The sequence below is a fragment of the Epinephelus fuscoguttatus genome, linkage group LG10, assembly GCF_011397635.1.
Source record: "Epinephelus fuscoguttatus linkage group LG10, E.fuscoguttatus.final_Chr_v1".
In the NCBI taxonomy this organism is placed as follows: Eukaryota; Metazoa; Chordata; class Actinopteri; order Perciformes; family Serranidae; genus Epinephelus; species Epinephelus fuscoguttatus.
Window position 1 is genome coordinate 12201280 of NC_064761.1, and position 27221 is coordinate 12228500.

The window sequence follows — 27221 nt, forward strand, 5'->3', positions numbered from 1 at the left end:
GAGGATGTGATAAGACCCCTGACCTGACCTTTCCGACCTTGCCAACCTCTCTGTCCCTGTATTTTACCATTAAAATAACACATTTGTTATTTCACTCTTTATCTCTGTCTTGCTTTGGCTGTCTCTCTTTCCTTTTTACCTGTCTCTCTCTTTCTGTCTATATCGCTGCTCCTTCTCTGGTTGCAACAGCTGCTTGATGTTTGTGACAGGCGGTGCGATAGCGCTGACAGGCTGGAGACGGTTATCAGAGAGGGCTGTCGTGAGAGGCTCCGCCTGGGTAAATTGAAAATTGCAAATGAAAATCCGCTGTTTTTAAATTCATCAGCCATTATGTCAGATGACCTTTTGGGCATCGGGCCCCGCTGATAAAACTCACGACGACAACACTCGGCTCTGATCCAATTTTCGACACTGTCCCCTTACTCCCTCCCTCCCTCCTCCTCCTCCTCTTCTCCGTCACCGTTCGACCCAGCGCCAGTGAAAATGATAGGCTTTCAGGAGAGCCTCCATTGTGCTGCAGATGAAGAGGTTTTGTTTGGAGGAGATGGCCCTGCTGTATGTGTGTGTGCTGAAGGAAGTGTGAGAGTTTGGGGGCACCCAGCGTGGCCTGGCCTGGCCTCGTCCTGGTCCCACTGTTGTTGTCCAATCACAGCGAGGATCAGAGGCCAGGAACGTGGGGGCATTTAGAAATACAGCTGGGGGTATGGCAGCAGAGAGAGAGGTGTAAGGCTATAATAAACACCAAGAGTAGATGTCACTCTAAATGGCTTTTCCTGGGTGGGTCAGTATGTGCCAATACTGACTGACATCTGTGTGTGTGTGTGTGTGTGTGTGTGTGTGTGTGTGTGTGTAAGCCTGTGTATCATCTCAGGAGAGGAAAAAGGAAAAGAAGGAACAGAGCTGATCCTCTCAGTCTATCAGGAGCTCTATCTGCCTGTAATTGAATTCTCTCCCTCTTCCATTGTTGTTGTCTTTGTCTCTGGGGACTGGATGGTCAGATTTTTTTTTCTCAGGTGGTGTTGTATTACAGCTTCAATGTTCAAACCTTACAGATGCATTATAAAAATTGCTTAATGCCATTTTGTTCATTCGACTATTTTTATGAGAGACTGGTACAAAGTCAAGTGACCTGAAAAATCCAATGCTCCATGCTGATGCACTGATTCCTCTGAATGAATAGTCAGATCCATTCATATTATTCAGATTCATATTGAACAGCCAAATCTGATTCGACTGATAGAATTCTGAATTAGATACAGCCCTAGAGTTTTAAGGATGAAGTCTGGATAGTGTTTCCTTAGTCTTAGGCAGTGACCTCATTTAGGATCCTCGTGGCCTTACCGAGCCACTTGGTGGTGGCCTGGTGTATCCTTTACCTTCTTCCTGACCTCACCAGTGAGAAAAAGCAGTCGTCCGAATGGTTGGGATATTTAGTAATTCTTCTGGCATTATTTTTGCAGCTTCTTGTGTAAACTTCCAATAGCCAAAGTAGAACACCATCCGTTCCCTTGTATGTTCAGCTGAACAAACCACTTTTTGCAGTCTATTCAGTGCTGTTTCCATACCAGGAAGTTTAGAAATTCCTCAGTATTTGAGGGGATACCTGAAATTTCTTCAAGCACCTGAGGTGAAACAGTTTCTGCCTTGCCTTTCTCACCACTGAGTCACTATGCAGCACCCAGGTCAGGCCCTTGGTAACACCGAAGCCCCTTTCACACATCCACTGTAACCCTGATTTTATCCAGACATTACCCACAGGAGCTGTATGTCAGAAAACAAACGTCCATACCCGTTGGACCAGACATTAAGCTGATTGACTTTAACTTGTCAGCTTCTATGTACAAAGTCGACTGAGCCCGTGTGTTGATAGAGCTCAAAAAGAAGATCACTGTGCGAAGAATTAACAGTGAGCAAGTGGGCATGTTGATCATGCGACTGGCATGAAACCAAAAGGATATAAACATCCAGCGGTGAAGAAGAAGGGTCATTTACATGACACCAACACAATTATCTAACTGGAGAGACAACGAGATTTAGGAACTTCAGTCAGTAAGGGCCAGCGCTGAAATCAGATAAATTCAAGGAATGGCAAAAGAAGAAGAGGTTGTTCATGGCCAACTGATTACATCAATAAAACACTGCCTCCAGCATCTCTCTTGTAGAGCATAGAACAGAGTATTTCCAGACGTACAAACACTTCACGGACAATTTCCTGTTGTCTGCTACATGTGTGAGAGGCCACTCTGGACAATGTTCAGACCTGATTATTTGGCCATTGCCCAGAGTTCATAGGAGAAAACTGCTCAAAGTACTTGAAACTGACCAACCTCTCCATCGAGGACCTACTGACATTACGGGGGGCACAGATCCTTCCCTGCCTCTTTCCAGAGTCTACTATCATCTCCTTGGTCTTGCTGACATTCAGGAATAGGTTGTTGTCCTGACACCAGCAGGCTTCTACTTCCTTGAAGTTGGCCTTTTCCATTGAATGTACAAGCATCTTAGCAACATAGTTCTAGCAACTTTGCAAACCAAACTACCGAAAACTTGTTTTCTGAACATGTCCATTAAGATTTGAATTGAATAAGGTGAAAGCCACAATGAGCTTCAAATCTTTTCTTTCTTTTATTGTGAAATTCAGTTGTATGTGCCAAGGAATTTCATTCATTCATTCATTCATTCCTCTTGAGGGTCGCGGGGGGGCTGGAGCCTATCCCAGCTACATCGGGCGAGAGGCGGGGTACACCCTGGACAGGTCGCCAGACTATCGCAGGGCTGACACATAGAGACAGACAACCATTCACACTCACATTCACACCTACGGACAATTTAGAGTTATCAATTAACCTAGTCCCCAATCTGCATGTCTTTGGACTGTGGGAGGAAGCCGGAGTGCCCGGAGAGAACCCACGCTGACACGGGGAGAACATGCAAACTCCACACAGAAGGGCTCCCACGCCCGGGATCGAACCGGCAACCCTCTTGCTGTGAGGCGAGAGTGCTAACCACCACACCACCGTGCCGCCCCCCAAGGAATTTCTCTGTTTGAAAATATGAATGTGCAAATGTGTGTATGTGTTCTTAAAGACCATCTGTGCACTCATTAGCATGTGCTGACATATACACGAATATCGTATGCAGAGATGTGTTGGTTCTTTCTCTGTTTAAAAGTGTGTCTCAGCATGTGCCTACATCTGCATGTGTGTGTGTGTGTGTGTGTGTGTGTGTGTGTGTGTGTGTGCGTGCGTGCAGTCAGCTGTCCCAGGTGTGCGTTATTAATCAGTTATCAGGGCAGTTTATTTGCTGGGTGACAAGTTGCAATTTCCCCCCTGATTCAGGGCCTCTTTGTCAGGTGGGAATTACACTGAGAGCACATGACAAAACACTTCACCTCTGCTTCGTTCCCTCACTTCGCCTCGCTCCCTCTGGATTTTGCCAGTTTCCTTTTCTCTCTTTTCAACCTCTCTTCCCTCCCCCTGATGTTGGCGTCCCTTTTCCCCACTCCATGTTTCGTTGCCCCGACATCTTCGACATCTTCTCCTCTGTCTCTTCTCTTCCCCTCTTTCTTAATTTTCTCTCCCTTCATCTTTTACCCTCTTCCTCTTCTATATTTATTTTACCTCCCATCAACAACATCATCCTCAGCCCTTGGAGTAAAAAAAGGCGGACTGTATAATTAATCACACAGCTTGGTCTAATTAGAGATGAATATGCGTTGTCCCTCTTGTCACACACATGCACGCACACACACACACACACCTCAGCTTCTTGGGCCTAATAGCAGTTGATGCTGTATTAACGGCAAATGGTGCAATCCCCGCAAGAGCCCCTCTTGCCTTGATGAATCTGATGAATGTGACAATAATTAGTGAAGACAGATGAGAGGTAAATTACCACTGACAATGTAATGCTGTCCTGTCTGCCACTAGAGAGAGGGAAAGAGAGAGATTGCCAGGACATGTCAGAGAGAGAAAGAGAGAGGGGGAGTAACAGACAGTGAGGGACACAGAAAGTAGTTTGGTTTCATGCAAATTATTATTTTCATGCAAATGATGATGCATTGATTTAGCTTAATGGAAACCGTAATAGATTTTTTTTTTAATTTCCTCAACATTACAAAAGTTTTTTTGATGTATTTTTTAAATAGATGCTCAAATATTATGCAGTAAAAATGAATGTGACACATTGACCTCATTTACACATGGTATTAACAGGCTATCTGTGTCTTTCTAGGAGGTTATTAAGAAATTTATGGACTTGTAAAATATCGTTAAGCCTGTATTTTCTGTAGAAGTTCAGTTGAACTAAGCAAACCAAATTCACTTTTAACTTAATCTCAAGTCAAAAGTTTCAAAAGTTCTCCTGATAGTTGGATGAAAACATAGAAAGCCATGCAGAGAGAAGCAGACAGATAGTAAGAGTAGCAGCAGCAAAGCCTCAGGACTAATTACAGCTCTCTGCCAGAAGAGAAAGAGCAAGGGATGATGAGGGAGAAGAGAGAGAGAGAGGTGGAGGGGGGAGATGGTAATTGTTTTCGTCAGAGGCAGTGGGGAGCTATCAGGGTAATAAAGTTAATTAGCAGAACAAACAAGGAGAGTGAGAGAGAGAGAGAGAGAGAGAGAGAGAGAGAGAGGGAGAAGGACAGTGCGATAGATTTGATGATGATGAACGGCAGCAGATCTGACACCAGAAGAAAACAGTGAAATCAATTATTCTTATTTTCTCCTCCGGTGGGGAAAGAACACACAAGAGCCTCTGTAGAGCTCAGCTGAATGGAACCAAAACTCCTCCTCCTCTCTTATCTAGAGCTCATTTACCCTCCGTACTATGAGTGTGTGATCAGCTTTCCTTGTCACATTTGTTACTGGTGTTTTTTTCCCCACATTACACTTGTCGGAATCAAAGTGATAAATATGCAAACATACTGTAAATGCATGTGTGCTTGTTTTGCTGCCCTGAGTTTTAACTAACTCACAAGGGCTGCAGATTTTGGCCCATATTTCAGTCTTTTTTTTCTGTTACTTTTTAATAGTGTTTGGGATTGTGGCTCTTATAATTCAAGCATTGCCAATCCATTCACTGACCAATCTGAAACATCCAAATTCAATCGAAAAGGTGCAATTTTCACATCACTGTAGTCAAACTGAATACACCTATAAAGCACAGCAAATATCCTTAATCAAATCATGTCAAAAGTCCACATTCTCAGTCAAAAGAAGTGTCTACAGCAATGCTAGATGCTCTGTGAGGTTGTACTTAAAGGTTCTGTGTGTAGGATTTAGTGACATCTAGCGGTAAGATTGCAAACCTGATACTTATCCTGTGTGCCAAGCATGCAGGAGAACTATGGTGGCCTACATGAAAACACAAATGGCCCTGTCTAGAACTAGTGTTTGATGTGTCCATTCTGGGCCACTGTAGAACAATATGGCACACCCTGCAGAAGAGGACCTGCTCCGTATCGAGGTAACAATGGCTCATTATAAGGTAACAAAAACACAACAGTTCTTATTTCAGATGATCATTAAGTAATGTAAACAGAGCTATGATCATTATAAACCATTTCTACCAATACCTTTACACACCACTTTGAGCTAAATGCTAAATACTTGCTCACAATGACAATGCTAACGCGTTGATGTTAGCAGGTATATTGCTTACCATGTTTGCCACCATCTTAGCATGTTAGTGTGCTAAATTTTGCACTGATTGAGAGAATGTCGGGGAATGTAAAAGTTGAGGGATCACTAAAGTAATGTTATTCATCCTGAGGGGACCATGAATGTCTGTATTTTATATCATAGCAATTTATCCAGTTGTCAATTGTTGAGACATTTCACTGAAAAATACAAATGTCACCCTCATAGTGGAGCTAGAGGAAAAGGCATGGGATCATTAAAGTCATTCGGGTTCGTCCTCTGGGTAGCTTGAATGTCTGTTCAGAGTTTCGTGGACATGGAATGGCAAAATTGCTGCAAACAAACGTCAACAATATCTTAGGTTGTAAAATTGAGCAGAAATTAAACTGACATTGTAACAATTTAACACACCTTGAAAACATAGTTTCTAGCTATCAAACCAACATTCTTTGCTCACATTTCCACTTTAAAACACCTTTGCCATTCTTTACCTTCTCACTGATCAGAATTTCACAAATTTTGGCAGCAGCAGGCTACAAACTTTGACATTTGATTCTGGTTTGTCTATAGATGAGAGGACCTCTCAGACATCTATATTTTTACAATGTGATGAATGTCCTACATACAGAGATGAATATATCTTGTAATCTGGGACTCCCCATTGTCGCCAGTAACTATGATCTCATCCAGCACAAATTCTTATTAATTGAAGGAAAAAATCTGGATGTTTAAATCAGATATGTTGTGATTTCTGCTCAGATTTGGCCTTAATCTTAATCCAGAAATCGTACTCATAGAACAATAAACTGACAGAGAAATAGTGACCAGCAAAGTTTTTGCAAATACAAGTACAACAGAACACGCACACACACGCCACATTATGCTGAACAATTTTCAACAGCTAAACCAATCAACGGCTTGCATTATTGAATGATGTGGATTTTAATGCCTCTCACCATGGCAACTAAACAGTATCTGACAGGCCATCACCAAGGTGACATGTGACAGGCCAGGTAATGGAACCTGTGTCACTGACATGCCCGAGAAACACTTCATTATGGGAGAGCTCTGTGTGTGTGTGTGTGTGTGTGTGTGTGTGTGTGTGTGTTTGTGCGCTTGTGTGCGTGCGTGCGTGCGTGCATGAGTGTGAGAAAGGAAACTGCTCTCTACAGTGCTAGCATGCTTTTTCTGTCATGTCTCATTTCCAAGATGCTGTAATTCTGTAATTGTACAAGGCATGCTGAGGGTGTGTGTGTGCGCGCAGATGTTTGTGTGTGTTTTTGTATAGTATTAGATGTGACTTATTTTCTGCAGTGCCCCTTGATTATGTAGCAATGAGAGATAATAGTTGCTCACTGGATTGTTTTTTGGGGGGAGGACATGCAGCAGATCTACTTGAATCTGATGGAGTTTCTTCCCCTGAAGAGGGAAAATCCACACCAAAAATACACCGATATTTGCTACTCTGTCATCTTGGTAACAACTGTGATTCACACATGATAATCAAAGTGGAAGTGAAGTCCATCATTTTCCATACAGGGACACCTTAGATAGGATTATTGTCCTTATACTCTTACCAATAGCAAAATTTGTTTATAGAAAGTAGTAATCCCTGGGTAGGCAAGATTTAAATCGTGAGATAATGTGACTTGTGAAGCATCAGTGTTGTTGCTGTGGTTACTTGCAGTCTGTGGTGAACAGAGCACAGTTTAGGTAATACTTTAATTGTTGGTTTTCTCTTTGAAATAACTTTGGTTAACCACTTTTTTCCCCAATGTTGCCATCTCAAAAGCTCAAATACTTTAGTGAGTAGAATGTCATAATAATTAATGACCCACACTAAACATCTAAGTTTTAGTGAACTGTAGTTTTTCTTTGAGCACTGTCCTCTAGAGGCATTAAAGGGAAACTTTGCAGATTTCAAACAGCTCTGTGTCATTGCAGTGTGTGCAAATGAACAGTGTTTAACTTACTTCTGTGCCACCAGCGACCGGAGCACCCTGTTAATTGCCATGGGACTTTTTTTTTCAGTGACATAGAGCTGGTTGCAAAGTTTCTTGTTTATTTTTAAAGATGAAAAACCCATCACTGTAGATCACGATAAAACATCCCCAAGGGGCAATTTGGCTTTCATACTATAACAGTCCACTGTGCTTCCTGTATTAACAGCTTGTCATGTAAGGCTATGAATATTATTTAAACAGAAGAAGATGCTTAGCAGGAGCAGTGAAAAGAGCACCGTCAAAATGCTGTTGTTTGATTGACAAGTGATCTTTAGAAAGTGCAGTGCAGAAACATGGCAGCAATGAAAGCTTAGCATCAGTGTGGCCTGCTGCACTGTACGGCCCTCCTGTGGCCCTTCCAGCCAACATGGTAAACACATTAGTAAACTGAACCACCAGCGTGTCCCTAAAATCCACTTTCTTATCAGGGATGTTTCCTTTTTGGGTAAACAGTCTCAAATAAAAGGCTTTCCTTTTTTTGCGAGTGTGTTTCAGGGAAACGTATGTATAATATATATCATCAGTTTGGGTTTGTTTGGTTTAGGTTGCCAGGATGTCTGGTCTGGGTGCGTTTGATTCGGTTGTCAGGCAGTGCCTTTGGACTGATGTGCTGTTAGAGACCATCACCTGGGACATGTGATAGCTTATCAAAGTCTGAGCAGCCCTTCTGGTGCGCGCGCACACACACACACACACACACACACACACACACACACACACACACACACACACGCATACCTTTCAACCTACTACTAGAGGAGGGTGAGTTTTGTGTGTGTGCGTGCCTGTGTGTGTGTTACTTTGGTCGTCAAGGGAACCCTGGTTGGAAGGACAGTTTGACGTCTCGCTTGGCATCATGGGAGACGGCTGTCACCTGACGATGCTGCCACTACAGTGATAACCTTCAGGGTGACAGCCGAGACAAAGAAACACACACACACTCAGAGGAATGTATACAGGCAAACATACACACTCACACACACACACACACACACACACACACACACACACACATATGGAGCCACATACATGCATGACTGCCCACAAACACACACACAGCAGACTTCACCCGCTGAGCTAAACACAGTGGGATTGATCCTAATTAGTGCTAATCAATATGTTGATTGATAGTTTTTACCTCAAAGAATTCTCCTGATCTCCAACAAGGAGAGGTCAGAACATCCTCTCTTAATTCTTTACAAGAGTCTGATAGTCAGAGTACCATGAAACAACCTTTGGGAGATGTTTTCAACAGGCTGTAGTCATGGTAATCTCACAAGGAAGCCCTGTGAAGAGGTGGTTTATTTGTGAACACATCTTATTTTCTCTGCACGATGGTGGAAACATGAACTAACATGGCAGGAGTCTTCCTGTGTTGTGGTGTCAGCAGGTATTTGCTTGGCTTTAGGTACTGTGATTGTCCAGTGTTCGAATTTCTTCCTGGTTGACTAGTGAAGATCACAAGTGGTTGTTGTTTCTGTCAGTGGTAATGATATTCCTCCTGATTCAACTGATGGCATTTCCAACTCTCCATCAGCAAGGATATCACTACAGTCAAAGTACTATTTTACCGATATAAACACAGAGTGCAGTTCCACAACAGTGACACGTTTGATCCAGTTACATTTAGTTCACAAAATGTTCCTTACCGTTACCGCCACCAACAGGTTTCGAAACATACAAAGTGGTGCTAGTAATTGTGGATTAACTGCAGTCTTAAATACAGAAAACAGGTTTTCTTAAACAAAGTATAATTTTGTGAAAGTTTGGTGATATATATTCTGTTATTGTAAGTACCATTTGAAATTTTATATTTTCCTTTATACATACAGTACAGATTAGGGATGCACTAATTTTGATATCACATATTAGACTGACTCTGGCTCAAGATGGATTGGGTATTGATGTCAATTGGCCCCATCTGTTCAATTCAGTGTTTAATTATGATTACACTTGTTTGCACCACGTTATACGTCAGCAGCCACCAGTAGACTGCATGCTGCTGTATTGCTTTATACTGGAATTTTAATTCCTGTTTATGTTGTGAGGAATTTGTTAATGCATATACAAGTTCACACTTTACCATTTACCAAGTTGCTGGTACACAGTTTCTTATCTTAATAATAAATGACAATTCAGTAAAATTTAGGAAAAGGAAAGCTATTTCTATGTCAAGCCTGATGTTGCCTCACACATGAAAGAATGATCCCAGTCACTTCCACACAGTGAGGCATATAGCTCATTAATCGAATACTGGCATTGGATCAGTACATGGTAGATACCGATACCCGAGGTCTCAGTGTCAGTATCTGGATCGAAAGTTGTATTGATGCATCCCTAGTAGAGATTGCACTGACGTCACATTAAACGTTGTAATTTGTGAGTAGCATAACATCAAATAGTCACTGGAAGCCTTTCATGTGACTTATGTGTTGAGTATCTTTGTAGAAAGAAAGTGAATCTGCTGAGAAACGTTTGAACAGGATCTTCATCTCATCAAAAGAGTTAAGAAAATAGTATATATAATATATATAATAGTATAATAGTAATAATAGTTCAGTCTTAAACTTGGAGCAACACTTTACACAACCCTTTCTCCTATAACATTCATACACAACTTATTCCTTGTGCCTCAAGTCCATTTTCACTCTTTTAGGGAGACAGTCTTTCCTTAACCTTAAACAAGATTTGTCAGCTGCTCTATTGTTTCTTCATGATGAAGGTTTGTGTCATACAAGGCTTGCAGTATAATTTTTTACTCTTTTTTTTTGCCACTCAAGCTTTGAAGTTTCTTCATCACTTGCTTATTTGGGTTCATCTCTCTCCATATTACTGTCGTGTGGATTTTCCCATCATGTTGACAGGTTATCATTTGAGTTTTTTGTTCCACACTCAGATAATTTCACCTTTTCCACCTTTTCTGACAGAGCAAATCAATACAGTAGGAGTGCTCTAACTAGCAGCTTTTATTTCTAAATTACTGTGACTATGAGGAGTTTTTAAAACAATGGAGAGACTTGGGCAACGAGGCTTGTTTAACGGAAACTAAAAACTGACTTTCCTCTCTCTTGGCTCTTAAACCTGGATTTATTGCATGTTTACACAGCAACAAATCAAAATGTTCAGATCTGAAATGATCAACAAATACATATTGGCGGCAGAAGTTTGACAGCTGTGAGCAGTCAATATCACCTTTTCAACCAATGTTAACCAGGTGCTAATGCCACTGATTTATGCAGCGTTAATCTTAACAGTAAAGGTAGTTAGAATTTTAAATGTGTTATTCTTTAGTTAACACACACACACACAAACACACATGCTCACTGTGAGAATACAGGTCTGAGGACTAACGCTAGCCCTTCCAGGGGTTTAGGAAGCCCCGTCGTTTTCCTGCGGTGCGGCACTGTCATGTAGATGTGACCTAACGATCATCTCCTCCATTCAGCACGCCGGCTTTGTTTTAAGTCACCGCCCTTTATGTGCATGTGTATGTGAGAGAGAGTGAGTCAGTGAGTGTGTGTGATGCATGTGTGTGTGTGTAAGTACGTAATTCAGTAAGTAGGTAAGTATCCCTCCCAGCATTTCCTGTCTTATGGAGCTCAGGCGGTGTTAGTCAGGGTTAGCTGAGGCTTTAGCACCTGCTGTCACTGCTGCAGTCCCACTCACTTGTCCAGACACAACGGCTTTAGCTCGGCGATGAGGATTACTGCTAGTAATGTGTGCTAAGAGCATTAGCTTGGGCCTGGATGGGTAATAGATTGTTAGAAAGTATCAGACAATAACCAGGAACTGTCTTTTAATTGAATAAAGTTGGTGCTGCCAAACAAAATGGCAGAAAAGTTTGCTAAATTAAACTTGCGTGTCAAGGAAAGTTTGTCTCCTATAGCAACATGTGTGTGTTACACCACGTATGTTTGAGTGTTACAGTCCGAGCCAGTGAAGCAGCAGAGGAAAGTGGACTTTATCAGCTTATCCAAAATCCCGGAAACAGAAGTCATTAACAGACTCAGCTGAGATTTTGATGACTATTGTTTTTCTTTCAAAATGTAGACGCCAACATGTGTCTCATCAGGCTAAAAAATGATATTCGCATGCACTCAGTGACCCCAGAGATTTACAGGAAATTGTTTAATTCAACAGATGCTTAGATATACAATAATAAAAGTTAAAAGTAGACACACTGTACTAAAAGTATATAATATGTGACTTTAAGTCTGATTATATAAACTGATGGACATCTTCTGCTTCACGTCACCACATAAGAGACATGTAAGCTTGTTAGCTTAGTTATCAGTAGACACAGGGTCATCTTTACAATCCTCTAAAATGCTGTGTGAATAAAAACAGTGTGTATCACCTTGACTTTTCCACCACTAAATTCAACTCTGACCTAAAATTCAACTAAAAAAGCAGGTGGAATTTTATTGGTACCAAATCTGAACAGTGGTGGAGAATTAATTTGGTCTAACCCAGAATTAAAAACTCTGTACTCGCAGATCATACAAGGATGTAATCAGCAAAAGGTCACAAGCAAATATCTGAGAATGTGTACACCAGGTTAGAAAATTTTAATATTTTTCTTACACATTTCACATTCTGAGTCAAATTCAGCTGAGCTAGAAGGCTGATCAAGCTGCTTTGTGTGATGTGAAGACCTGAAAGCATTAATTTAGCAGAGTATTCACAAATTAATTTCACTACATATGTGTGTATTCGCCTTATTGCCTATCCTTGTCCATTTTGACTCTGAGGAAGACACAGTAGTGAGGGAATATTAGGTTTGTTTGCACTGTTAAAGGCTGCAAGCCAATCAGTGTCTCTCCCTCTTTTTACAACTCTGTGCTGTGTCCTTTGGGGTATCAGAAAGGTAAGGTAATCCATAGTAAAACGTATCCTACAGCACTTTCAGTTGCCATTTGTTTGGAAAAGTGGTAGTATATTGGCTAAGTGGCAAAATATTTGCTCAGTTAATCAAAACAACAGAATTTTTTTCCGAAAAGTATTGAGTCAATGCAATTTAGTGAAGGCATTAAGGTAACTCTTTGTACTTTTAATAAATTGTCATAATTCTGTCAACTCTCCTAGAAATTACACCTATATGCAAGTAATTTGCAACAGCAAATATAGTACATAGTAATAAACTATTACAGTTAATTCACTCCTAGAAACTAAAGCATGATTCACAGGGTGTCTGCCGGTCTTAAAATGTCTTAAATTCAATGTTACAACAAAAAGGCCTAAAAACCGTGATCCTTCACTTACCATAGTCAAAGTGATATTGATGCTGTGGGTTTTAGGATGTGGGCCCTAGTCTAAGTCCTGCTCTTTGTACCCCCACAGTCTACCCCGACTACCTCCCTATGATTGTGTTGCGGTAAATAAATGTAGCACTTCTTTCACTGCAACAAAAATTGCTGCAGAACGTAACAGCTGGTGCCATGTAACTACATACATTTACTCAAGTACTGTACCTAAATACAGATTTGAGGCACTTTACTTGAGTATTGTCATCTTATGGAACTTTGGTATGTCTACGCCACTACATCCCAGAGGGAAATATTGTTCTTTTTACTCCACTACATTTGTCTGACAGCTTTTGTTTCTTGTCAGATTAGAGTTTGTCAACCCCTCCTGTCCAGTGAAAACCATGTATCTCCAGGTGTGTTGATTTTGACTGTTTGTGATAAACTGAATGAAGTGTTCCTTTTTCTGTTGAGAAAATTATTTCACTTCCTTATATTAATAGTCTACATTAAAGCTTTTTGGATAAGCTGGAAAATGCTTGGTCATAAAGCTGAAAACAGGGCTGACACCATGAAAAGTTTACTCTTTTCTGTGTTTTCACAGGACAGTGATGCAACAAATATGATGATCTTATAGAATATGTTGTATAGCTGTAGCCCACTACCCAACAGCATATAACACATTAATGTTACACATTAATGCAGCAGAAGTAGTCATCCAAAAACATCACAATAGTAAAACACTAACAGGGACCATTTTTCTGCAGAGTGAGTACTTTTACTTTTGATACTTTAAGTACATTTTGCTAATAATACTTACACACATTTAGGTTTAGAATGCAGGACTTTTAATCGTAGTATTTTAACAGTGTGGTATTTATACTTTGAAGACTTCTTCTACCACTGCATAATAGCAATTATGTTTTCTTATAAAACACCAGAGTCATGTAGATGTGTTATTTGGTAATGTCAATGGGAACATGAAAACTTTTCCACTCAGTGTACCCCGGAGTCACTTCGATATGTTTGAAAATATTTGAAGACAAAACTGTACACTGTATGCGTTCATGCGCTGAATCATCATATCACTGCTCCACTGATTAGCATTCATCCTCCTCTGGTGAGAAATATTATGATCACCGGTCTTCTGGAGACCACTACTTTGACTGGCAGACACACACACAGACACACACACATTCACACACAGAGGTCTCTCAGTGGGTGCCAGCAGCAGACCAGGTAATGATGGCTATTTCAGTTTCTCCTCCTGATGTTCACATTGACTGGCAACCTCACACTGAGACAGATAATCTCATCTCCTCTCCTCTCCTGCCTTTTGCCTTGTTTGGGAGAGAGGCAGATAGGAAGTGGGCAGAATACTTCCCTGTTGTGTATCAGTGGTGTGCCACTCACAGTCACCCCTAGGATCCTTACATGTGGATGAGCAAGTACACACACACACACACACACATACACCTGCACAGAGAAAGAGTTGTATGTTGAGCGACAGAGACAGTGAAGGAGAGGAAAATGAGTCAGAGAAAACAGAGCAACAAACAGTCAATTATTCATGGAGAAAAGGAAAGATAGAGGGCAACAGCAAACAGAGGCAATGCAAGGAAAGCTAAAAAAAGGAAACATGAAGCTCAGTAAGCCAGTTGAAAACAGTAAAGAAGAGCTATCTAACAAAAAACTAAATACAACATTTAGCTGCTACAAATCTCAGACAAATCTATTAGAAATCCTTGCCTCAGTGAAAAAAAAAATCCTCCTCAAAGGATGGGACACTATGATTTGATAATTGAAAAAGGTTGTCATAGAAACTCACGGCAAGTAAGAAGCATCTCAAAGTGTCTGTTGACTCTGCAAATAAAACAAAATTGAAGATGATACTGATATCTTTATGTAAAAAGCCACAAATACCTTCCTGCCTGACATGTATTGGACAGGCTTCCCCGACTGAAAAGATAAGGACCAGATAAAAAACAGACAGCATCTGTGCAATATATATGAGTTCACACTGATTCCCAAGAGGCAACCAAAGTATACATGCCATGCTATAAAAGCAGCTGACTCTGAAAATACAATTTGCTGCAGATACAGTGGCAGAAGGGAATGGAGGGTTTCCATCTTTCCTGCTGAACTGCAAAGCATCTCAGTGTGTAAAAGACACAAGACTAATCACTTTCATTGTGGCCTATTTCCATGGTAACTCTGCACTGAGCGGTAATTTAGCCTCGCTAGCTAACGACACAGAGCGAGTCATTATCTTAGCGCCAGGCTAGGGCCTCCTATTTAAAGATTCACACCATGAATGAACAATTAGAGAACAGATTGGCGTAAGTGGGGGAGAGACGGGAAAAGACAGAGGGTGATAGGAGACGAGGCCAGTATGTGGTCACCCCTCTGTCCATCCATCCGTCCATCTGTCCGTCCACGGATGCCCTGTGCATTGCTTTAATTTGTATCATTGTTAATGTGCTCACCCTTCAGACAGTTATTATTCTTACTCAGGATTTTTTAAATTTAAGTAATAAAAGTATCAAGGTAGAGTGAACACAGTGTGATAGACAATAAATAGTGGAACATTTTAGCAAATCAACAAAAGAATTATGGTTTGTATTGCAGTCTTCAGATGAGCTTGCACATATCTCTGTGGCCAATGCAGGTATGTTGCCAGATGATGGTGCTGGAAATGTTTAGAAAAAAATATACTTATGCTGTAGCACCCCCACTGTGTCGGTGAAATGCCCTTATTGAAATGAATGAGGGGGAGTGATGGAGACTAGAGAACTTTGTTTGCATCCTTGTTCCCTAGTTTTTCATACCTAAAGGCTTTGGCATATTAAGAAAAACAGTTTGTGCAGCGTGTTGCATGACCACATCTGAGGGCAGTCTATTTTTATCTCTGTCATTGGCACTGATAGCGCTTCAGTTTGAAGCATACTGACAGCGCAAAGCGTAAAGATATACTATGCATGGACTGTGATTACTGTTTGTAAACAGTGTCACCAGTGACAGTGAAAGTGAAAGCCAACCCCAGATTATTGGATGCATGCCATCAAAGGCCTGGCACCTGCTTGCTACCTTTTTATAAAGTCCAAACCTCACCTGTGCACAGGAAAATAAGAAGAAAAAAAGAAACATACAGGCAGTGGCAGGGTCTCTGCAGATGAATACACCGCCACACACTTCCAGTGGGTTATAAGTGATGATTGAGAGGAACTTTGTAGGAGTCTATATGTTGTTTTTAAGGCAAATCCCTCAGAGATTGAATGCTGTCATCCCACTGATATGAAAGAAAATTGCAGATAACCTATTTTGTACTTTGGAGGACTTGTTGCTTTAATTAGATCACCAATATATGAAGAACAAGGCCCTGATCTGAAAACACACTTATTCGTGCAATATTCTCTCTATTTACAGTTCACACCCCTCATGTGTCTCCTGCTCCTCCTAGATCCCTGTTGTCTTTGGTGTAGTGTAGCCCCGCAAAACACACACACAGCCATCCCAAATCACACTACGCCAACCCTCCCCAAGGTCAGTGTCTTATTCAAATGGTACTGTGTGTGTGTGTGTGTGTGTGTGTGTGTGTGTGTGTGTGTGTGTGTGTGTGTGTGTGTGTGTGTGTTTCTCTCTCTCTCTCTCTCTCTCTCTCTCTCTCTCTGTCAGGCCTTTTGTGTGTCTCCTTCTAAAGAAGCTGTCAAGCTGTACTGTTTAAGGGCTCACAGGAGGGACAAAAAGCATACTTTGTTTTGTTTTGTTTGCCTGCCGTGGCGTTCGGCTCAGTGAGTGAGTGAGTAGAGGAGAGAGAGTGAGAGAGTGGAGTCGGGGGGTAACATGTAATTTACTGTTTGCCCCACTCTACTGTACATTGCTTTAGTCATGCTAATGCTGCTCTTTGTCGGGCTGAGGAGATAGCCATCAATCAGCTGTCAATTGGTCAATTGGAAAGAAAAGAGAGAGAGAGAGAAAGAGAAGGCCCCTCTTCCCTCCCTCCTCGTCCTCCTCTTCTTCTCCTCTGCTACCTAGCGGACTTGGGGGTCCTGGGAAAGCCTGGCAGCTGGATCTGGATCTGGAGTCCAGGTGGAGGGCAGCAGGAGGTTTTAGTTCAAAGCAAAGCGAGAACACATAACAATAAGTCTGTTTCTTTCTGTTTTTGTGTCTTCATGATTAGCTGTCGGTGTGTCAGAAAGCACTCAACGTCTGTTTTCCTCCTCCTGTTGTTTTTGTTGTTAAAAAGCATTTAAAAGAAGTATCTAATTGTAATATGACACCTCGGGAAACTTGCAGTGCCACTCACAGCCGTCGGCCGCTGTCAGCAGAGGACGAACCCTTTATTATGCTAGCTAATGTTAGCGCTAAGATAAGCTAACAGGCCCATTAGTGCCAGTTCATTTAGCTCGTTAGCCGAAAGCCTCGGGGCTGATGACATTCATTACATATCATTAGTGCACAATTAACATGTCTCACTCAGACAACGTAGCTCCCAATGTTACACGACACTTTTAATCATGTTTTATGAAATGCTTCCGCCGGCATGACATGATTTATGAGTTTTACATGACAGGGCGTTCATTACATTAACCAGCTGTAATCATAACGGCTGCTGCAGACTGATTCCAGGTCCAAAGTCACAAACCTGCTCTGTTCTCACGACTGAAACTTGAGGAGTAGTTTATCTAGAAATTACTTTTTTTTTTCTCCCATCAATTTGCTTCTCATTTTATTGCTTCATTGGCTATTAATCTTCCAGGAATGCAATTTACATTCTGCAGCACGTTCCAATGTGTCAAGGTAAATCCTCTAAGGCTGATTCTGTTCTCACGTTTAGAAGATTATGGAGTATTTCTGTGTGAAAAAACCCTTCAGGATAGTAATAGTAGAGATGAGGTGTGTCTGATTTCAACTGCTTTAAAGGTTAGTTTTGCAGTCCATAACAAATTTAGTTTATTTGCGATTTGTTTGACTGATGACCCAGTTTTGTCAGAGATATGGACACCAACTCTGAAAGCCAAATGCAGTGGTGGAAAGTAACTAAGTACATTCACTCAGGTACAATTTTGAGTACTTGTACTTAAGCATTTCTATTTTCTGTTACTTTACACTTCTACTCCAGTACATTTCAGAGGAAAATGTACTTTTACTACATTTAATAACTATAGTAACCATTTATTTAGACTGACTCATATGATCCCTTCAAAGATCACAGATAAAACACCAATAGTACATAAAGTAGTTAGAAATGGCTAAACCATTACCAAACACATGTAAGTGTTTATGCATCAGTAATACAGTTATGCTATATATAATAATACAACTCTGCTGCTTGATCAGTACTTTTACTTTCAATATTTAAAGTACATTTTGTTTATATCACTTAAGTTCTTTTACTTAAGATTCTAAATGCATTGATTTTTAATGGTTCTTGCATCTTTGAGGGTGATTTTTGTAGAATTTCTTTGTAGAATCTTTCTGTAAAAACTGACCAACACTGTTTGAGTTAGGTGTGATGTCTTAAGCTCGAAAAAGTCTGCTTGATATATTTAGAAGTCAATTTCTTGAAGAACCTTCAAACCAAATGTAATTTTAGATTATCCTCTTGAAATTTAGATGAAATAAATATCACAGTCTGCATATAATACAACCTCAGAGCCCTTGAAGTCCTGAGAGGTGATATGTTTTGTTTTATGGACACAAGCTTATAACTGGTATGCAAAAGTCATCATCTTGTGTACATGAAGTAAAAATATAATCTCTCAGGACATCTGGGGCCTCAAGTAAAATGTCAGATCACATCTAAAATGATTAAATTTATGTTTAATATAACATAAGTTCACTGCAATACATCAGATTACAAAAAAAACCCATCACATATGTTATTCTAAACTTTAACAGCTCATTTTGTTGGTTTGTAATTGTAAAATATAGACATGATATAATCATATATCAGCAGCATTAATCATTAAGCACCAGCCAACCTTGATTTATTTGGTCACTCAAATTATCTGGATTTATTCCTTAATTAGGAAGACTGTTGCAATTCATAAACTTACATTTATTGTTTCTGTGCCAAGACAGTCCAACACACTCACAGACACACTCACAGATACACACACACACACACACACACACACACACACACACACACACACACACACAGGTACAAACAGTACTATTCTTTTTTTCTCAGTATCACACTTACCCACCCACTGATCCACACACAGACATAAAGAGAGAGAGAGAGCAGTATTGATTTTGCTGTCTCCAGGCTGTTGTGAGTGTGTGTGTGTGTGTGTGTGTGTGTGTGTGTGTGTGTATAAAAAGGGATTAAGGCCCTCGCTCAGCTGAGATACCATCAGCCATCAACCCTGCTAGTCCGCTTCGGGCTTTCCCGGCTGCCGCATTGTCTATTCTGCTCCGCTATGTGAAAAATGTTGAATATCAACAATGGCTTTCAGTGGTGTATTGTTGAGTTTTTGTATGAACTAATCTTGCCTCAGTGAAAGAGACCTAGGGCTTGGACAAAACGTCTAGAGCCACAGCATTCCTAGCTGGCTCTCCCCTTGAACACTGAGCAGAAGGCTGGGGCTGAGGGAGGCAGAGTAGAGGGGAAGGCAGGCTGGAGGAGAGGCAGGGACAGGGAGAGCCAAGGCCGGGATAGGAGCTCCGAGGCTGGGGGCAAGGGGGATGACGGGCCAGGGGAGGCTGGGAGGGGGAAAGAGTGAAGGTGAGAGGGCGGGGTGGGCCCGGAAACCAGGCTAAGGTGGGGAGGCTGAGGAGAGGCCATGATTAAGATGCCATAGCTGGAGAGGAGGGCTAGGTGGGCTAAAAATGAGGGATGACGTGGGAATAATGTGTCTCGTGGAGGAGTAGGATGCCAGGTAGGAAAGAAAGTGATAGTGAGACTAGGTTGGCAGGAGTCTATATAGACAAATATATTACTTTTCCTGGATAGAAATGCTGCATGAGTGTCAGAGACAACAGTTCTGAAGCTGTGGAGGATGTCTAGAAGCAGTTCAGGTATAAGAACTAGCAGGGGATGAGACAGGTAGCAGGACAACTAGAGACCAAAATATAAGCAGACAGACAACAATTCAGTATTCCAGCTTTAGAGTGCGCAGTCTTTTTTTTTCCCTTTTCCTGTCATGGATGTAATGCTGGTTTGGACAGCGGCCGATGTCCAATCAGACAACAGGACCGTAGGCCTTGTCATAATGACAACCATGACATCACTGCAAGGTAAGCTGACTGAAAGATTGGCTGAGTGATTGACTGACTTTGTGACATAGAATAGCTTGATTGGCTCTCTTTGACTTTCTGATTTTTTTTTCTTCTTATTCTGCCTCTTTCTCACCTGTCTCTCTCACTTTTTTTGAAACAAGCTATGGAGTCCAGATGTGGGTGCAGATGTAGAGAGTGTGAGGAGTAACTGTCAGAGGCCATGAAGAGTGTCCATGCAGGCTCTCCTGGCTGTGTCGGTTTTTACATGCAGATTTAGCAGAATTCTCGTGATGCTGCTCACATTGAGTTTTCTGTGCGTGTGTGTGTGTGTGTGTGTGTGTGTGTGTGTGTGTGTGTTTGTGTTGTCATCTCTGTGGTCTCTCCTTCCTGTCCCGCTGTGTCTGATGAGGCTCCTGCAGACAGAGGCAGAGAGGAAGAGCTGGGATGGAGTCGATACTGGTCTTTTTTTTCTTTTTTTTTCTCTCTGTATGAGCTTCTGCTTTCAGATGACCTATGTTAATTTTAGAGTCATTGTTGAGTGACACCATGTTAAATCAGCAGTTTTAAACAGTGTTGCACTTCAACCAGTTTATCCACCAAGAACAAGTCACTCTGACGATTCATCTTGCAAACATTCAGACAGGGAGCTGACCAGTAGGATGTTGAGCAGAGGAGAGATCAAGGGCTGATGGTCCTGAGAGAGGACAGTCATTTATTGTGTTCCAATTCTACATTATATACAGTATATACTATTCAGTAGGACATGATACTCAGACCATTGAGTGTCAGTCAAACTGCGACTTTATAGAATAACTCTGCCAGTTACAATTGATAAATCTTTTTCTCAAACGTGTTGATTTCTTAGGTGACCTCAGGGTGCAAACTGCAAGGGAACAGTCCTAATAAGACACGTGCTTTCCTAAAAACATGATTTGTGAAATTTCTCTAAAATATTGTCATGCGTTTCTATTTTTCTATATCTTCATCATCATGGATCATGCATAAAATAAGGCTGATTGATGTATGATTCATGCATGAGAGTGATTTATCACTAATTCTCTTTTAATAAAGATAGGGTCACACATGCTATTCTCACCATCACCAGGTGGCGCAGTATCATAAACTGCACTTGCTTTAACTCAAAGATCAGAAAAACAACTTTCTTTTTGTCCCACTCAGTCTGAGAGTCATCCTACATCACTTTGCAGAGTATACTGTGTCCTGGTTTAGTTGGCTATATTAAACATATTTTGGGATTTATGGATTCTTCAAATTCGATAAACTCTGGTAGCGGAGAAGTAGTTTTCTCACAACACAAGTAGTTTCTGTTAGTGTTCTCAGTGGCACCGTAGGGTCTGTAGGGGTCAACATGGTTTGTGTGGGGGGGGGGGGGGGCAGTTTGGGGTCAGTGCCACGGAAACCTGGAATTGAGAGATGGTTGGCTTAACCCCTCACCCCCAATAGACACACGCATGCACACACGGACATGTGAACATCAGTGCAGTCTAATCGGCGGCCCCTGGTGATTTGTCCTCTCAGCTTGAAGCCCTGTCATTCCTCCCTGCTCTCCTCACAATTACAGCCCTGAACTGAACTAGAAAATCTGCTCCAATCTAGCAATTAGTCCTGAGGCCACTGGCTGTGTGTGTGTGTGTGTGTGTGTGTGTGTGTGTGTGTGTGTGTGTGCTCTTTGTGTTCCAATTCTTGTGAGGACCAAACAGGAAGACTGAAGTTTGTGACAGCCAAATAGTAATTTTGTGTTTCTGAGACATCGATATGTTGTTGTCAAATTAATTTTTTTTTCTTACCTTCTCGTGATTATTGTAAACAAATTAGTCCACAGCGAAGATGACTCTTCGTTTCGCTCCACTGATAGTGTTTCTCAAAATTAAGACTACTTTCATTCTTAGCCTCCTTAGAGGATGCCGCGACTTATTGCACTCTCACTTTGCTCTGTTATATGGAATTACTGAAGAGGATGAACATTTTGGAAAATAGTTTTGCAATTATCAGAAACTTTAACTTTGGCTCCATTTACACTTGAAGAATCATCTTTCTTTTTTGTGCTGTAAAGCAATACAGAAGATTTTGTGCTAAACTAAGAAAGACTGATGATGCTTTCATCCTATACATACACATTTTAAACATCAGTATATAAGTTACTTTTATTGACTTGGCATAATTATTGTAAAAGTGTTAAAGATGTCAACATTAAGATACAGCTCTAAGATGTCACAACTTGTCTCAGTCTAAATTTAGTGATTTGAGGGGGATTTTACTCATTTATGAAAACTTGTTTTGTCTACATATACCCTGGAAGGACAGCACCCTCTTCAGTGCTATGTGCTGTAAAGCAATACAAAGATTTTGCAGCAAATCCCAAATTTTGCATTGTAAAGGCTGTTACTCCTTTTTTCGAAGTGCTCACATTTTTGTTTATGGATAGTCAAGTCATGTGCAACTTTTTTGCCACAAGTCCCCTCAAGGAAGTTGTGTTTCTCAAAAGTTATATAGTAAAATTAAAAATTAAAATATGATGCGTAGCACCTTTAACACCTCAACCCTCAGGATCTACGACAAAAACTTAAAAGTAACTATACTTTTTCATACAAAGTACTCACAAACCTGCATAGTACCACTGACATGCCCAATGATGGCATTCTTGAGTAACCTAACTTCATCCTCATTCGTCCTCATTATAACAACACTTGGCTGGCTCAGACATATATTGACCATGCCATAAGACAGCCTCGATTTCAGTAGGTTTAAGGTAATCCAATGGAGAGTCCCTACAAGTGTAGCAAATTCAAATGAAAGTGTGAGTGTGTGAGGATGAGAGGATGAAGTGGACAGGGGAGGAGAGGAGTGCAGCGTGGTCAGGATGGGATGCAGTGCGGTGGGGGGGGGGGGTTCGTGGCCAGGGGGAAGGCAGGCCTGACTGCGCAGCGACAGAGACGCTTAGTGCCGCCTGGCTTCCTCCTAAAGACTCGGCCTCCTTTTCCCCCCATGCATCTCGCTCCTGTGTCTCCTCTCTCTCCTCCGCCACCACTCTCTCCTTCACTTTCCCCTCTCCTCCTTTTGTCCCTTCCCTCCTTCACCCTCCAGTTCCTCCTGCTCACTCTCTTTTTTTCTCCCTCCATTCCTCCATTTCTCTCACTTCCTTATTTTTTTCCTCCCCTTCCTCGTCTGGGCCATTACAGACACTCAGCAGCGGGCAGAGAGGCGGGGGTGGGTGGCTGCGGTGGTGGGATGGGGAGATTGAAGGGGGACAAAAGCCCTGAGATGCAGCGGTCCGACGAGAGTGGCTGGCTTTGAAAAGAAGCCGGACGGCTTCTTAATGCAGCGAGTGGACGGACAGACTCGGATAGACAGACAGAGCAGACTCAGCCCTTTATCCTCATCCTTTAGCTGATGCCTGTTTTGGCCAAAAAAGCACATCATCCGCCTTGTGCCCTTCCCTCTATGCCTGATGTTTTATCAAACACATTAAGATGTGATGGAGGGATAGGTGGAGGGACGAGGAAAAGAGGGTAATATAGCTGAAGGCCAGACACTTAAGAGGCTGACGGAGAAAACTTTACCGCTCCCTAAGAGGAGGAGAGGCAAACGCATGGATGGGATAGAAAAGTGTGTGCGTGCGTTTCTTTTAGAGGTTGCATCTCTTTTATTGTACATTAAGACATTACACATTAGTGTTTCACCATCCCTGCTGTGCAGCTGCTGTTCGGGTTAGTGTTGAGGGAGAAAATATTGACAGTGAAGTTGGTTGCGGCACATTAAGAGAGCTGAAAGCGCTGTGTACAGGTTTTTACAAAACTGCTTTTGAAGACGCAGCTCAGCTAATAAACCCACCACACTAAAACACTCATTTGCAAACATGATCAAACTTGTTATCGTAATGATATTTTTGGTCGGAAACCTAAAGCTTTTCACGTTGTTGAGGTTTTTTTTCTTGCAGCTAAGAGATCAATAAAAAATAAAGTAAAATAATTGTACAAATCCATAACTCTGTGTGACGCTAATCTTTGTGACACACCGACAAGGACAAACAACACTTTTCTTCAAAAGCTTCAATAGTAAACAGATGAGCTGAATGGATTTACTGTCCAACTCCCATCTCTTATCAGCCTAATTCTCCCACCAATTATGGCAGTTTGTATTCGGCGGTATTATTTTACTCAGATGGGAGGGGTCCTCAAATGATATTTTCTGCCTACGTTTATTTACTTGTGTTGGCTGTCTCTTTGTTGTGGGTGGTGTAAGAGTATTATTATGGATTTGGCTCTGAGAGCTTAGCTGGTCCGCGATTCTGATATCAGCTGGACTTTGATCAAATGCAACAAGCTCTAAATCCACTTTAATCAGCGCAGCGTTAGTTTACCGAAGAGGAGGCTTCACAACAACTGCAGCTCAGGGACGTTTCTGAGAAGTCGGGGGAATAAACACAGACTTATTGGCACTTTTGTATTTGCGCTAATAAACTTTAATCAAGCTAAAGTTGCATTGAGAACAATTTCGTAGATCAATCTTGTAATCTGGATTTGAAAATGACAATAGTGTGAGAGCTCTATGAAGTTCTGTGCATTATTACTGAATTATAATTAGTCCTTTAGTTCTGTTTGATGGTATATACCACAAAACTATGTAGGATCGCGTTAACTGTTTGGTCTCTACAGTGCTCTAATTGTTTGGGTGTTTCAAGAAACAAATAAAATAAGAAATGATGTCTCAAAATCTGAAGTCATCAGCAAGCTGTAAAGATTTGTCTGATTATGAAACAGACAGACACAACACAGCGACTCAGAATAGATTAACATCCAAATATTTATGTGCTCAGCTTTGGTATGAAAGGATGAACATTTTGTTAAGTTAATAATTATGGGGTTAGTGTTTGGTTACCCAAAGCTGCTATAAACAGTATTTCTTGCTTATATGACAGGTGTCACTCATAGTAATGAACCCTGGCCCGTTCTCATTCCCAGGGTGTTAAAAACAACTGCTTTGTTATGCCCCATTGATGTGTGATATCAATGCAAAAGACACCTTTTAACGTCTTTAAGAGATGCACCGGGCATTCAGCTAACTGCAGTGTAAACCTATCTGCAGCAGAACTTGACGCTGTGAGCAACTGGCATAGTATAAAGAGCGAGAAAGTCCATGTAGAGCGGGAGGGAAGGTAGGTGAATGGTTCAAACCAAGACCAGACTTCCATCCAGCAGACCACAGATCATGTCTCTTGTAAAGCCAAAAGTCGATGTTGTCTGTCTATAACATTACTGAATTTGTGTACAGTCATCATGCACTGATGTTACTCATCTATTTATTTTAACCCAAAACACGATCTTTTTTTTTTTCTAAATCTAACTAAGCACTTCTGTTGCCTAAATCTTACTGTTACTGTTTCACAACATTACCCACATGTTACAATGTGTTACAGCTACCAGCACATTAAGACATTAAAGGGTGCCCAGTGTGCCACTGTGAAACACCGAGGGGTGTGACAGAGCATCGGTATTTGACAACCAGAGAGAATGAGAACAGGTTGTGAATCCAGAGAGAATTATCACCAACTCTGCTGTTTTGTGACTGTAATTTCAGATATTAGTTTTTCCATATACAGTGTAATGATATTCATTTAGGCATTACTCTAGTTGTCTAAGGGTTAATGATTTGCTAATAGAACAACATTCAAGGTAACTATTATTTTACTGTCTGGCTTTTTTAATGTATTTTACTTTTTTTATTTTTGTGGACTTGTACTTTATAGGGGTCTAATGTTGATCTATCACAGGCCATATTTGTTTCTTCTTGGCATGAGGTATAACGTAGCTAATTTTACAGTTCCTTCTTACATCTATCAATCTAATTTTCTTACAGTCACTACTTATGAATTTGTTGTTTTATCAGGTTTTATAGATTCACAATTATTTCGAGTAAAAATTTCAAAGGCCACCTCCTATCTTCTTGGGTTTTTAGCTCCCTGCATAGCTGTGCACCTACGCGCATAGTCAGGGCAGAAGATTAATCATAGTAATTCCTCTGTGTTATTTTAGATAGCAAGTTTATGCAGATCTTATAAAGACAAAGACATCCTAAAAAAGTAAACCACTTCATCTGCTGTATGATATATTGACGCTTTGGTTGGCAAATATACCTTTTATTAGATTCATTGGGTTTATGTGTGACAGCAGCGTCATTAACACAGAGCAGCACAGTGGATTGTTATGAAATAGTTTAAAAAGCATTACTTTAATAAGATGTCAGAAAGCCATTCACCTTTTCTCCTTTTATATCAGTGATCAGTCTCTGAACCCATAGCTTGTCAACTGATTTGTCAAATCAGTTCCATGAAACCAAAGTAAAACCTATAAGAAAAGAAGAATTTTTTTTTTGTACCTAAATTTGAAAAAAAAGGAGGCATGGCATTGTTCTGCCTGCAGCAATGTATAACAGAGTACTAGACCTCAGTGTGTGCGTGTGTGTGTGTGTGTGTGTGTGTGTGTGTGTGCATATTAGCAGAAGCATGGATAGACAATCAAACAAAGCGGTTATAAGAGATGAGAGAGGATGGTTTTATTGCACAACAATAGGTTTATAAGGCTTAAACTGATCTGCAGCATACCTACGACAACGGCCAAACACACGCACACACACACACACACACACACACACACACACACACACACACACTTGCAGGCATGCACATGTATGCATACGGCAACCAACCCCAATCAACCTGAGCATGTGCCAACAAGTAACACACACAGTCAGAATAGCCAAATCCGGCTAGCCCTCTCCAAAGTCCGGCCAAGTCCATCTACTGTTGACACACATCCACAGCCAAAACCCAGTGACACTCAGGCCAACTCCCCATTTAACACGAAAACACACACATATGTAAAATGTGACCACACAGCTTAGCCCCCCAGTAAGACCCACAGAGCCGAACATCGCTGTGTGTTTGTGTGTCTGTGTGTATGTGTGTGTGTGCTCACGGCGGTCAGTACTGAGGCCTTTCCCTGCGGTTGGGGAGTGCGGATGGAGGGATGGAGAGGCAGAGACAGAGAGAAAGAGGATTAGAGTGATATGGAGACAAAGAACAACAATAG

The 27221-nt window shown here is 41.3% G+C and overlaps 1 long non-coding RNA gene across 3 annotated transcripts in view; it reads left to right on the forward strand.

Annotated features, from left to right (window-relative positions):
• Positions 1–27221, forward strand: part of LOC125895241 (uncharacterized) — a 211054-nt gene that overhangs the window by 93136 nt on the left and 90697 nt on the right. Inside the window, exon 1 of one of the 3 annotated variants that reach the window (XR_007450157.1) lies at positions 19473–20130. The exons of the other annotated variants lie outside the window; for them this stretch is intronic. This is a non-coding gene — a long non-coding RNA (uncharacterized LOC125895241). Of the gene's footprint in view, positions 1–19472; positions 20131–27221 lie in introns of those variants that run through there. 3 annotated transcript variants of the gene reach the window in all.